General features: G+C 34.7%; 1 long non-coding RNA gene across 1 annotated transcript in view; it reads right to left on the bottom strand.

Annotated features, from left to right (window-relative positions):
* Positions 1-6,820: 6,820 nt before the first annotated feature.
* LOC109500196 overlaps positions 6,821-14,433 on the bottom strand; it is a 39,277-nt gene continuing 31,664 nt past the window's right edge. The window contains exons 3-4 of the long non-coding RNA XR_002157837.3: positions 8,844-8,896; positions 6,821-6,976 (exon numbers count right to left, since the gene is read on the bottom strand). This is a non-coding gene — a long non-coding RNA (uncharacterized LOC109500196). The remainder of the gene's footprint in view (positions 6,977-8,843; positions 8,897-14,433) is intronic.

Consider the following 14,433-nt stretch of genomic DNA (forward strand, 5'->3'; position numbering starts at 1 on the left):
CCCATCACACGTGGACAGAGAGTGACCCTCTGTATTTTGTCTGTTGCTTTCCCTGGATTTGAAGAGCATTCTTAAAACAGGGGGGTAATCAAGATTTCTGGCATTACTTTGGAAAGTTGGAGTCATCCCCTTCAACTGTTTTTTTCTGTCATTCTTTATTGTCTGCTTAATCGTATTTTGTCCCTTCCTTTGCTATCCTGGGGTTAGTTTTTCTTTATTCCCTAGAAGTTTTCTTGTGATACAAAAACTTGCTAAAATATTAACATTTATGTAAAGTCAAGACTAATGGGAGAGTAACATATTATAGTAGTTAATGGCATAAGGACTTGGTGTCAGCCAGTGTTCAGTTTGAGTCTAGTTCTGATTGCTTAGCTCTTTGCAAGCTGTGAAACCCAGAGCAAGTTTCTTAGTTTCTAACCCACTTATTCTCATCTGGGTATAAAGATATTGATACCTCTCTTATAGTAGGGAGCATGGTTAGTAGGACTATGAGAAATTATGAGTATAAAAGAGCTTACTCTGGTACCAGACATGTACTATACATCTCATATATTATCATATAATGCCAGACATGCTCAATCCATGTAAAATACAGTATAATTTCCCAGATGATTGCGTTACATTTTGTGTTCTATCAGATGATGCCCGACCACATCAAGAAAAAAGACATTAAAGAAATATTTTGAAAGTAATTTTTATTTGTTTCAGAAAAGCAAGTTTAAGGGATTTTGGTGACAACAATCTCACAGTGACATAATGTCAAATCTGGGCATTAAATTCAGAATTCTCAGCCTTTGTTTTGCTTCCAAAATGCATGCATCCAAGAGAAACACAAGAAAGAAATATAGCCCCGTAACCTAATAATGCACTGCTGAACCCTGTACCACTCCTAACACATTTTCAGATTCAGATGGCTTTAAAGCAAATTTCTCAAATGCACTTAAATTTGTTTAGATACACAGCATAACAATAGCTATGTCGAAAAATCAGAGTTTGTGGGCTTATCAGAATTCTATTTTAGTTATGTGCAAAATGTCTGCTGTACTCACTCATGGCTCTGCTTTAAAGACTTGGCTGTTAGACATTTATACATCCATTAATTAGCAGCTAAGCATGATTTAAAGGATAACGTTCCTGGCGTTCGGTGTACATGAAGCAGTAAACAGCTTTTGTGGAAGATTAAACGCTGTAGCAAATCAGAGACATTTGGTGACCCCCAGCAGCCATTTGTTGCCAGAAAACTGCAATGCTAGGATTTTTGTGCCAGGGGGGAAAACATAGTCAACTCATAACACAACAAACAGAAGAATGCATTTGAATTTGCCTCTTGCATATTTAGAAATAGGTCTCCTTTTTTTTTTCTATTTTAATTGAATTTCATTTGGAAAAAAGTTCATATGAGTCATTACATACAATGTATGTAAACATACCATAGATTGTAAGGAGTTAACAGTTCTAGAGATCAATGTATGTTTGTAACTGAGAAGTAAGGGTGATGTACCTTATTTTTATTTCCCTTATTAAAATTGAATTTAAATTTGAAAGAGGTTTACCTATTCCTATTTATTAACTCTCAATAAATACATGGATTTTATACTGATATATATTTCTAAACATAGTATTTTTATTGGTCATTATCAAAATATATTTTGGCTTAAAAAGTAGAGAAATGAATTCTAATTATTGTTTGGAAAAATCTGACTATTAACAGTTTTGTAAATTAATATATTGATTTGGAAATGTATGTTTATATGGACAAAGACAAACTAATTTAAGTTAGGATAATAATATTTTTCTAATGCATTTGTGAGACCACTGGATTTACATGTTGTTCTATCATTAATTTTGCAATTTCTTGATCCGTGTAAATCGATTCTAAATGAAATATAATTGAAATTTAAAACAAGAGGAAAATATTCTGCAAGAATGAAAAAGATGTTTGATAACACAGTAGCCAATGCATAGAGAAAAGTCCTTTTAATACATATACATGTTTATGTTCTAGGCTTACTGGAAAAAATTACATGGTTTAGTAAGCTGGTTTAGCTCTCAATAAGAAAAGAATTTCCACCGTTCTTTCTCCGTAATTGGATTTGGTATGCATTGTAAAAGAAACAGCGCCTTTCACTGAGCAGTGTTAGTAACCCATTTTATAATAATACAAAAGGCTCCTCACACCACGTGTTGATCACCATAAATGCTTGTCTAACTCACTTCTCTCTCTTCCTTCAGGGGCCTTTTTCTCCAGGCCCATGGTTGTGGATGGGGGGCGGAGGTGGTGGGTAGTGAAAACCTTTCACAGGAATCTGGGATCCTCGTTTTCAATGTTCCTGTTTGATTTTTCGGCAGCACAACTTTTAAAGTGCCATCAGAAGTTTCTAAGTCTCAAAATTGCTTTAACGCCAAAGGTGCATTTTGTTTGGCGAAGTGGGATGCTGCACTCCGTGAAATCTCTATCTTTTCAATGACTGTTAGGGAAGAGACATTCCAATAGTTCGAAGCAGGGCTTTAATACCTACAGAAAAGGCTGCGGATACACGGAGGCATCTGCCGGCACTGTGACTAAAATGTTTACTTTAGCAAACACTGCTCTATTAAATTTCAAAGTGGTGCTCTTTGAATTTTAAATTGTAAGGGAAACCTGGCCTCCATTCTTGAAAGCTTTGGTTTAAACATAAAAAGGAGAAAGTAGCTTTGAAGTTTGAATGAGATGCATGAACTCTTCTTTTTTCTGCAGAGTTTGAAGAACTTACAGGGCGAGTGTGTGTGCTATTTATTATTCTAACGTAGGACTTGAGTGATATTCTTATTTCGTTCACCCTTGACCATTTTTCCTTTTTAAAGAAAATAGGATTTGAATGTCAATGTGAGGTTTCATTTATTTTTCTCCAATCAGGGAACGTATCTAACAAGATAATTTTAGGCATTTTTTTAAACAAACCCATTTCATTGCTCTTTAATGGACATCTAATTTTTTTCAAATTATATCTAGACTCCATGGTTTTTAATTGGTGCTGTAAATCTATTTCTCTAGAGTTTACAGTATACATACATAGTCAAAATGCAGAAAATTTGTATTTTTGGCATAGATGCTCACCTTAATGAGTATTTATTTTGGCAGATGAGTGCTTGCATAATTGAACAATTCATGGACCAGAGATAATTGAGCATTACAATAAGTTATGTCACCTATTTACAAATGGGAGCCATTAACTCTCTACTTTGCTTGCTGGAATGAACTTTTTAAACCAAATAATTACAAATGCACATTCACAAAATAAACCTTACAGGGTCAGTTCATTTTTATCTACTTTGATAAATAATAATTGTGACAGCATTCAGTTTCTGTTTTAAAATGAAATGAGCATTTTATCATAAAATCTGTTAAAGCGTAATTCTTAGTAAGTCAATAAAAACTAATTATAAGGGTCATAGAATATTGAGTAAACTTAATTAGTTCACTTCATATTTTCTTTCTAGAAATTACACATAACATTTACAGTAAAAAATTCATAACATTATTTTAATATTACAAATTATTACATTTGTGTCCTAGTTCAACAATAGCTCCTTCCCCCAATAAAATCTTTTCTAAGTAGAATAGGCTCTTTCCTTATTAAAACAAAGAGATGGCTAATTTGTTTCTGAATGTGGCAACAAGAGAAGAGAGCCATTTAGGAGTTATTTTTTTCATCCTCCAAACATCTCTTTTACACTCCTTCCTTACTTCTGTCTTGAATTAAGTGATGTCTTGGGTTAAGACATTAAGGATGTTTATACAAAGTATGGAAAATATTTAAGGATGAGTAAGGCATGACAAGGCCTTACTAAAACAACTGATCAGTTGGGACTGATGTTGGCTGTTAGCCTACACAGCCATCTACCCCACACATACCAATACTGTCCCTAATGCATCTCCAATTTTAGGGGGGGGGGCAAGTGGACATTAACAAGGGATTCAAGGAACTGAGTGGCTTTCTTCTCTGGTATTGCCCCAATTGCTAATTTTGTGGAAGAAGATCTTTTGGCAGTGATTTTGGGTCAGACAAATTCTAATATAGGCTGCATGCCATTTTCCTTTTGGGGAGATTTCCCATGCATTGCTTTGGGTCCTTTTGTAGAGGAATCAGGGCATTGTAAAAAGGCCCATACTCTTGTCTCTATTTGGTAATTGTTTGACCTGGTGCCTGGCACTTAAGAATAAGAAAATCAAGAAGAAGTAATGCAAGTATAATTTTTATAGCCAAGTAACTTCTGCATATAAATATTTTGTAATTTCATTTTAACATGAAGATTCTCTTTCTGATATTGGACCATTCAATAATGGAGTGGAGTGCATTATGAGATAGTGAGATTTCTGTGTCATTTGGTGGTATTCCAGCAAACACTGGTATGTGTTTAGCAGTCTTCTGTGTTATAAAGATATCTGCCCTACTTTTTTGTACTAACAATCCCCCCCCACAGAAAATCCAAAAGTCTATGACTTTTCAATACCTTATTTTAAACTTTGTTGTTCATACACATAACTTTGAATATTAATAAATTAAGTAATTTAACAGATGAGGAACCCATATCAAATACTTAAAATCATAATTGTATATGTATGTAAATAACTGTATTACTAATATATATATTTAAGTCAATGTATACTATTTTTACTCAATGCCAGTGATTGGAAATTAATTCAAGTGAATTAAATTATGTATAAACTATGAATTAAACATCTTTTGAAATAACTGACATGAATGAATACCAAACCACTAAAAATACTATCTTGAGTTAATGCCAATTAGTTATAAAATGCTAACAGGTTTTTAAATGCTTTTGTTCTACCATGATTTTTCAGTTTTTTTTTTAGTGTTTGTTTATTAGAGAGAGAGATGGATGTGAGCAGGAGAGGGGCAGAGAGAGAGGGAGGCACAGCATCCAAAGCAAGCTCCAAACTCTGAGCTGTCAGCACAGAGGCCCAAAACAGGGCTTAAACTCAAAAATTGTGAGATCATGATCTGAGCTGAAGTTGGATGCTTAACTGACTGAACCACCAGGGTGCCCCTACCATGCTTTCTAAATAGCGTGTCAACTATAATGCTTAAAATAGTAAACACTTGTTTAATATAAATTGTAATATTCATGTCAATTTCTACTAGATATTTAGGAAAGAGAGCCTTTAGATATGAATCACATGTTGGCCTTCTCGGAAGTTTCTCAGCACATGAATCGAGTTACTTAAAATACATATGCCTGTGACCAGATGCCTCTCAATGTTATCAATATTCTTTTGTGGAATATTTAAGAACTATTATAATAATATCATATGAATACTGAAATGGATTAAAAACTCCTGAAATAGAGAGAAGGGGAAGGAAGGAGAGGGATACATATCTGCAAAAAGGAACTTAAAGGGTTCTAATCTCTCTGATTATAATAAATATATGTACTCTTGAATGTACTGATGTTTGTGGCATCAAATAAACAGTAAAGTTTAACATTCCCCAACTTCAGCATATTATAAAGTTTCTATAAAAAGATAGTGTTTTTTTCTAACTACACTAAGTATTTTTAAATCCCTAGATTGTATTGAAAATTCAAAAATACACTAACCACTTAGCATCACTGGAACAAAGGAATCTATTTGAAGGACCAGATAGAAAAAAATTTGAATTATCACTATGTGAGTATCTAAACTTGAAATCATTTTAGACTTTTGGAGGTGTGTTTGACTTTGTATAAGACGTGGATAATTTCTTTGACTTACTTGATTTAAATAAGACGAGATTACTACGTCATGCTGTAACTCAATCATTATGCGGTCAACCAGAGCGAAAGTGAAACGTTCAGAAACATTTTCACATATGTAATTTGTATAAACCATAAGGTTATGATTAAGAAATCTTAGGAATATGTATTACTGTGGCAAAAGCAGTAGTACCAGCCTTTTTATCTTCTTGCTATAGACAGGAATATCCTCAAGGTTAGAAGGTTGCCTGCCTGTTATTTTATGAACCAAGAAAGTATTTCTGCTTTACAGGTATGGAATTTTCTAAAATCTCTTACAAGCCATAAATAAATGTTAACAATATGCTACTTTACTCCAAACTCTCGTCACCAAAAGTACCTACATTAGGAGGATTTCAGACTAATTCTTGCATGCAGTTTTGCCCTAAGAAGATCTCAGTATGTAATGTACAGCCATTTTTTTGCTCCAAGTTCTTAATGAACTGAACACATTACAGGAGTATTTCTATTCTCTGTAGTGTGCACAGTTCAAATAAAGTTGCCCAACTTCCACAAAATATCCCACCTCATATCATCCATTGCACAGTTAAAAATAAATTTTCCAGGGGTGCCTGAGTGGCTCAGTAGGTTAAGTGTCTGACTTTGGCTCAGGTCATGATTTCACATGGCTTGTGAGTTTGAGCTCCATGTCAGGCTCTGTGCTGACAGCTCAGAGCCTGGAGCCTGCTTCGGATTCTATGTCTTCCTCTCTCTGCCCCTCTCCCACTCATGCGCTCTCTCTCTCTCTCTCTCTCTCTCCTTCAAAAATAAACGTTAAAAAAATTTAAAAATAACTAAATAAAAAAAGTTTCCATCTAGCCTTTAATGAGAACTTAAGTAAGTCCTTAAATAAAGACCCTTTCACTGGTTTTATACTTCCACGAATGTCATTCAGTTTAAATGACTGACTTATTTGCATAGCTTGTTGGAGGAATTGGTAAAACATTATTGCTGCATTTCTGATAGTTTCCTAATATTTTGCTACGTTTGGTTTATCCACATTACTTTGTTTCGCATTACTTTCTTTTCTTATAGATGTTCAAAATCGTACTGACATGTTTTATTCAATAAACAAACACATTTTAAGCATTACCATATGAAAAACACTTTGTTAGATGTTATGAGAGACAAAAAGATACATCAATCCTGGTCCCAGACTTCACAGTCCGGGGGAAGTAGGTATATAAGTAATTCTCATGTCCTGAAAGAGAAAACAAAAATTTCCACGATGAAAGAATACAATGGGAAAAGGAGAGATTATTCCCAGTTGTGGAATTTTAGAGGAAAGCTAGTGTTTCCACAGGTGACAGAAATATTCTATGGAGAGGGAATTCACATTATTGGCAAGCAGTATCCGTTTCACGGGGATTTCTGCTAACCATGGCCTAGTGAGGTATCTGGTGCAGTGTCTTCAATCCAAAATCAAAACAACACATTTCTAAGAGCACTTCATTTATTTTGGAAAACCATTTTTCTGAGTTTTCCATTTCTTTCTCTGTAAAGTGCGGCTTTTCTAATCTATATTCATGAGAAACTCTATAAGTTTGAGTAACAAATGGAATAATGTACAAAAAGGCACTTTGAAAATTACTATTCAAAATCGCAGGCTTTTTTTGTCAAGCTCTTCATGTGTATTTAAGATATTGATATAGGTTTTTGAGTGAAAGTTCTTGAGAAATAGAAAATCTAAATGTATTGCTGATGCATCACTGCTCATTACAAGAGCATCCCAATTCTAAGGAGACATCAGAGAATTGAGACTTGAAAGTCAGAAAGGTATTTGCTGTCCTGTTTCAGGCCCCAGTTAGTTACAAAGAGACAAGGATGCCCCTTAGATTATTTATTATTTTTCCTTCCAAAAACTTAAGTTCTCCAAAAGAAAAAGGACTTAGAAGGCAATTGTTACCTATTTCCTCCCCAGCCTGTGCATGGGGTAAGAGATGAAGCTAAGAAATTTTGCCATTTGATGATAAAAATATAGTCAACTTACTTTTTTAATAGCCAACTTATTTTTAACAACACATTATTAAGCATGAGTTGAAAGAATATCTGTGTAAACAAATCAGAATCCAAGGAGATTCAGGCTTTATGATGCTCAAGTCATTCTCTTGAACCATGTAACTACACTTCTAGCACTACATTTGATGTTCTCACTCCCAGAACTCTTTAACTGCCCTAAATCACAATGTTCTACTTTTTAAAAGACAAATAATTTAAATTTCCCCTGTGGTTTCCTGTCAAAATCATAATTCTTCCCTAAAAATCGTAGACTATTCCAATGAGTTATTGGTGAAGTTACCACCTTGATGAATAAATGGATTCCAGATAAATGAAAAGAAAAAAAATCATCAATTTTTCATCAATATTTTATTGGCAAGCTCTTAAGAAGTAGTTTCCTACTATAAAAAAATGCACACTGACAGTAAATTTTGAAATTTCTAAAAGATAACCAAAATACAATAACAAATCACATTCAAAATGGAAACATGAACATTATAAATGTATTCAAATTCACATCTAGTAAATTTGTGAACTGAAAAATCTCAAGTCTTAAAAATAGTGAAGTATGACTGAACAAAGGAAAGATCATTTGAGATTTTCTCTTTATTCATTCAAAGATGATCATATGATATACTCCCATTTTCCATAGAATCTATTGCAGTAGGCAAACTATTTAAATATTAACAAGTTTTCATCAAATATTAACTTTAAACACATTAGAGATCATTTAAATCTAAGGAATACAATAACTTAAAATAATACAGTTACGGTGGCATATAATTAGTGGCACTTTGTAATAAGCTATTTCACTTCACATTACATACTCTGAATGGGAACAGGTTTAGAAAGACATTAACAGAAAATGTGATAGAATTTGCCTGAAGACTATAAACTGATTGATGTTTTGGAACTTTCCTCAGACCTCACTGAATGATGTTCTCATTCAGGCAACACTAAATGTACTAAAATATTCAAATTCGGTTTTATAATTTTCAAGAAAGAAAAATGAAAGAAAGGTCAGCAACAATCGTGGCTTAGAATTTAGGTTTAAAGAAAATGTTACATACTTGTCAATGTTGTTTGTATGTCATCCTGAAGGAGACATATGTGGGCATATTCACTGAAAATAAATGAGCAACGATAAGTATTTCCTCTTAATATTATCTTCCACTTTACAATTTTGTAGAGTTCATTTGCAAGCTCTTTCACAAAAGCACAGGGCTTCAAATCAACTATTCTAGGAAGAAATACAGCCATATTTTTGTTGATACTTTAGAATGCAAGCACAGAAGACAAGATACCCTATTATAATCTCAAAGATATTTAACCTCATGTTAACAAAATTAAATAGGGTTCATACATTTTATGTAGCCTTACTTTTTGAAAGCTTCATCTGTAATAATAAAGACCCCATCTCACTGCCAGAGCTTTGATTCTGCATTAATTAAATATTTATTTCCTCTTTTATTCTTAACCTAATTTCTAACCCAGAGCTTTAGTTTCATGTTTTTGCTTCTGTAAACTTTAAACCACTGCTGCTAATTACAATAGCAGGATATATATGCTGAGTTATCCAAACCAACCTAAAACATTTGAGGTCCACCTGATTTTGCCTCATTATAGGTAGAAAATGGGTCAAAGCAAAAATTTCTTTGTAGGCATACAAACATTTGGTTCTTAATTTCACTGACACTGAGTTTCTGGGCAATAGATGTATTTTTCTCAGAATTGTCTTGGAGATATGTACGTGACTCGGACTTTGTGTCAACACAGTAAGAAAGAATTCTGGTTCACTGATCTTTTTTATCTGAGATACCTGCAAAGCTAAGTCATTATAATATTACAAGGCTGAACTTCCTTCCTAACTAAATATGTTAAGCATTTCAAATGTAGTACCTGAATTTTCAAATTATTTAATGGAAAGTCAACAATACCCTGATGCAAGGCAATGTGTAATTAGCAAAAATATGTTTCCAAGATATGCTTAACATTTCAAGTTTATGTTCATTAACATATAAAAAATATATTCATCAACAGAATAAATATGAATTCAAAATCCCACAGGGTTTATTTTCCCCATTGATCATGAACGAAAGCCATTAAAGGGTGAAGTGTATCTACATCAGTGAGTAGCTTTGTTCTTCATTTCTGGATAAGGATTTAGGTTGTCTTCTTTAGATTTGTCTCATGTCTATAACTCAGATGTCTCAATGGCTTCTTCCCATTTTTAAGTCAATAAATCACCTCAAATAATGTGCAATTATTTTTTCCCCAAATCTGACTACTAATATCCTCTCTTGGATGACAATTAGTTATATGTACTCTTTATTCTCATTAAGAAGACCAATATCAGAGATCCAGTAGAAGTATTTACCTTGACATTCAAGTCAGTGTTAATTTCAGCATCTATGAACCCCAGCCCATAAAAACAAACTTCCTCTATCCTCCTAGATAATGTACCCTCCATGCCACGGCAATTTAAAGTTGATGCTTTGCATGAACATTTACGTATCCTCTAGACTACATAGCCAATTTTAAGATCTTTGGTGATAGACCATGCTAGCCCTTGGGACCAATTGTTCCCAAACTCATCCCTCTTCCCATTTTCCATTCTTTATGAGAGGGGCTCACCTCTTCATCCATTTCCCAGGTACATTTCCCAGGACCACTGTCAGTTGGCTTCTAGCTGCAATGGACAGTGGAGACACTGGTGGGATTTTTAGAGTGTAGTGAGAACGGAAATGCCAGGTTATTTTCACCTTCATCTTTGTTGGGCAGTATTTTCTGTTTAAGCTTATATCTGGCCCACTGTGGTTCGAGCTTTGAAAGAATGATTCTGACTAGTACCAACATTTAGTCCTCCGGTTTAAGGGTGACAGTAACTTCCCACTTTTGCTAATCTCTGGGTTAGGTCATAATCACTTTTATGGCTTCCCCAAATCCACAACACCTTTGTAACTAATTCCCAGAATTAAATAACCTGCTATAGGGGCACCTGTATGGCTCAGTTGGTTGAGCATCTGACACAATGTCACGGTTTTTGGGTTCGAGCCCCACATCTGTCTCTGTGCTGAACTCTTGCTCAGAGCCTGGAGCCTGCTTCAGATTCTCCTTCTCTCAGTCTCTCTCTGACCCTTTCCCACTCGCACTCTGTCTCACTCTATCTCTAAAAAATAAATAAATGTAAAAAAAAAAATTAAATACCCTGTTATAAACATTTTAGGTGGTTTCTTTCTTCCTGGTTAGACTTTGATATACCAATCCTATACATTGTTATAGTCACATAAAATGTTATGACATTGTTTTGATCCCATTTTATGTATCAGAATATTGATATTTGGAGACATTGATCAGATTTCTTAAGTCATAATTGATGATAATTGGTAGTGGAAATTGAATTTGGATTCGGATTGGTCTGTCTCTTTAGCCGGTGCCTTTAAACACGGAACATATGTTTTGTTTGGTGCTCTGTATATCTACTAGACAAATATCTAAACTTTTCCTTACTGGATCAAAGCCTTTAATGATCATAATACACAGCTAAAAGGAGCTTGTATTCCTTTACTTTGTGAGAGGGCCTTCTGAGTGACACAGTGTAACCATGTTTTCAAACATAACAGGATGCTGTACTGTACATGGGAGCAGTGAGACCAGAGAGGACGCTGTGTGATAATCCAGGCGGGAGCTCTTGTTGGTCTGGCCCAGGGTGGCAATACTGGGGTGGTAATAAGTGTTCATATTCTGGATATACTTTGAAAATAGAGCCATCGGAATTTTTGGATGGATTAAAAGTGATCTTAGAACGACCTATTGCCATCAATTGAGATGAAGATATGTATGGGAGGAACATATCTACAGGAGTGCCATAGGTAGTTTTACATATGTGAAGTTATATTTGTAACAAGTGCATTATGTTATTATGAAAACTAGCTTTCCAGTGATAGAAATATGTCTATCATGTAAGCACCCACATGTATGATTGTAATCTAAGGAATTCAGAGAGAAGTTAACCCAATTTTGTAAACCACTGAGACCAAAATAACAACATTTTGAAAAAGTCACTTTCAAAAAAGGAGCAAACGATCAAGGATGCACAAGTCATGGGTAAAGTTCCTAAAGAAGAGTCAGTCCTGAGGTTTGGGCCTTCCTGAGTGGGGGACAGCCCCACCCCCCTCTTGCCTCGCAGGCTCAAAAGCTTGACAAAACCTATGGTTCAATGCAAATGAGAGATTTACAGAGTTTATAATTAAGCATAACTTATTTTAGATACTCAGCCTAACTTGTGTGTACATGTCTATTTTCTGCTCATTGGCTGTTGATCTAGAAAGCAGATTTTTGCCATCTTTCTACCATTTGCCCCTTTGTTGTTTCAAGCCAAGTTCTCAAATAGACAGGCAATTCCTTAAATACTGAGGTAAGTTTGCCAAAGGGTTTAGTGTAAAAATGAGTTCATATATAGTACATGACAGTCTATAAAAATGAAACCAGAGCAAAAGAAAAAAAATAGTATATAAGGAATACATTGCACACGGCAATCATAAATCCAAGTTTGGAACTTGTATTCTAGACACAGCATTGTTGTTCTATGTGTAACTAAAGCTTCAGTTTCATTATGGGTCCTTTCTTAGAGACTTCACTTTCTCAATTAAAGATTTCCTGTTTGTTGTAGTCCACAGGAAACTATTTTTATAAGTTTCCTCCTTTTATTTTGATGTTTATGAGTGTGTCTAGCAGTAATATTTTTATATTGTATTTGTACTTTGATATTTAAAGGTAAGCTTAGGCCTAGAAGCAGATAGTATCACAATTTTGGAGAAAACTAGGTAAGTTTTTTTTTTTTCTGTTTAATGAATCTTTGTGTGTAGAGTTAGGAACAGTGCATTCATTCACTAAAATAATTCTTTGCTTTTAGAAGTTTGAGAATTCAAAGTCATAAAATAAATTATATTTCCCTTTAAGGGACTTCACCTACATTTGTAGAACAAATAATAAATGCCACAAAAGGTAAAAATTATTTCCAGCTGTTTTTCCAGTGTGGGAAATAAAATTCATCTAGAGGGTGTTGATTTCCACTGGAAGGCCGGATGATGGGTAGAGAATTTCCTTAAACTATCATTTGGAAGACAGGCCTCAGGCATACTTCACTTAATGCATGGGCATTTAGTTCCCTTGAAACACCAAACTGGAACTTATATCTGCAAGTTGATGACTATTCATGTATCACCCATTGGTTGAGGTATACAGCAATGACAGTTTACTATTCAGACACTGTTATACACATTGTTTGCACTACAATGGCAAATAAGTTAACAGTGTGAACTCTCATATCCTATACAAAAATAGGAAAACACAGTAAAAATTAGTTATAGTAATACTTCTGGTAATGATCATGGTAATTTATCAAAGCCTAATAAATACTACTTTTCTTCAGTGAAATATACATATAATAAAAAAGTTAAAATATTTGCAGTTATCAAAAAAAGTAAAGGGAACAATCTGATACTACAAACCTCAAAAGATGATGACAAAGGAAAAAAAAAAGATTAGAGCTTCATGGTATTGTTTCTAACTTCCTTCCAGGCCCCCTTGCTTAAAGACATAGTGTCTAAGAAATGTGGTTGGAATATAAAATGTGTCCCCAAAAGTTAGTTCAGAGAGGATACTGAACAGGTCTCAGAAGAAAGTCAAGGGGAAACTGAACAAAATGTATCAGCACAAGGAGAAAATCAGGGCAAAGTTCTCCAAGTATCATTCAAATAAAATGATGTATGAAATATACAAATACACCGTAGAATAAAAAAAAATATAACTATTCAATCTAGAAAAAAAGGAAAGCCAAGGAATAAAAGGTATGATTGACTGCTACTGTTAGAATACGTGGGGTGTCTGGGTGGCTCAATTGGTTAAGCATCCTATTTCCACTCATGTCATGATCTCGCGGTTTGTGAGTTCGAGCCCTGTGTTGGGCTCTGTACTGACAGCTCAGTGCCTGGAGCCTGCTTTGGATTCTGTGTCTTGCTCTCTCTCTGCCTCTCCCCTGCTTGCATTCTGCCTCTCTCTCTCTCTCTCTCTCTCTCTCTCTCTCTCTCTCTCTCTCTCAAAAATAAACAAACATTAAAAAGAAAATTTAGAATATGTGTCTTTCTTGCTTAAGGGAAACACTCTGGCCCTGGGTATTTATGTTTTCCACTTTTGTCTGATAAGATGACAGTGACTACAGTGAACTTGAAAGCTGTGTGTTGAAGACCCAGAGTCTCCATTAGCCCCAGTCCATGAATTACCCATAGGGAGAGCCACCCACTAACCTGGAACATCCACCTGGAGCTGTTAGCTAAATGGGAAATAAAAAGTCTCTCTGGTTTGAGCAATTGTATTTTGGGGGTTTCTTTATTATTAAATCTAGTAGAGCCCTAAATGAGTCACATGAAAATTTTGATCTTGGTGTGAAGGAGAGCGTGGTGTATAGAACAGCTAAGTAAGAGCATGCAATCAGTTAAAAAACAAAAAGACACACAACATTAGAGTTTAAAAAAGAAAATACGGGGTCTCAGTGTGGCTCAGTCAGTTAAGCATGAGACTCTTGATTTCCGCGCAGGTCTGAATCTCACCCTTCATGAGACTGAGCCCCACATTGGGTTCTGCAATGAGAGTGGAGCC

This window comes from Felis catus, chromosome B2 (assembly GCF_018350175.1).
Source record: "Felis catus isolate Fca126 chromosome B2, F.catus_Fca126_mat1.0, whole genome shotgun sequence".
Classification (NCBI taxonomy): domain Eukaryota; kingdom Metazoa; phylum Chordata; class Mammalia; order Carnivora; family Felidae; genus Felis; species Felis catus.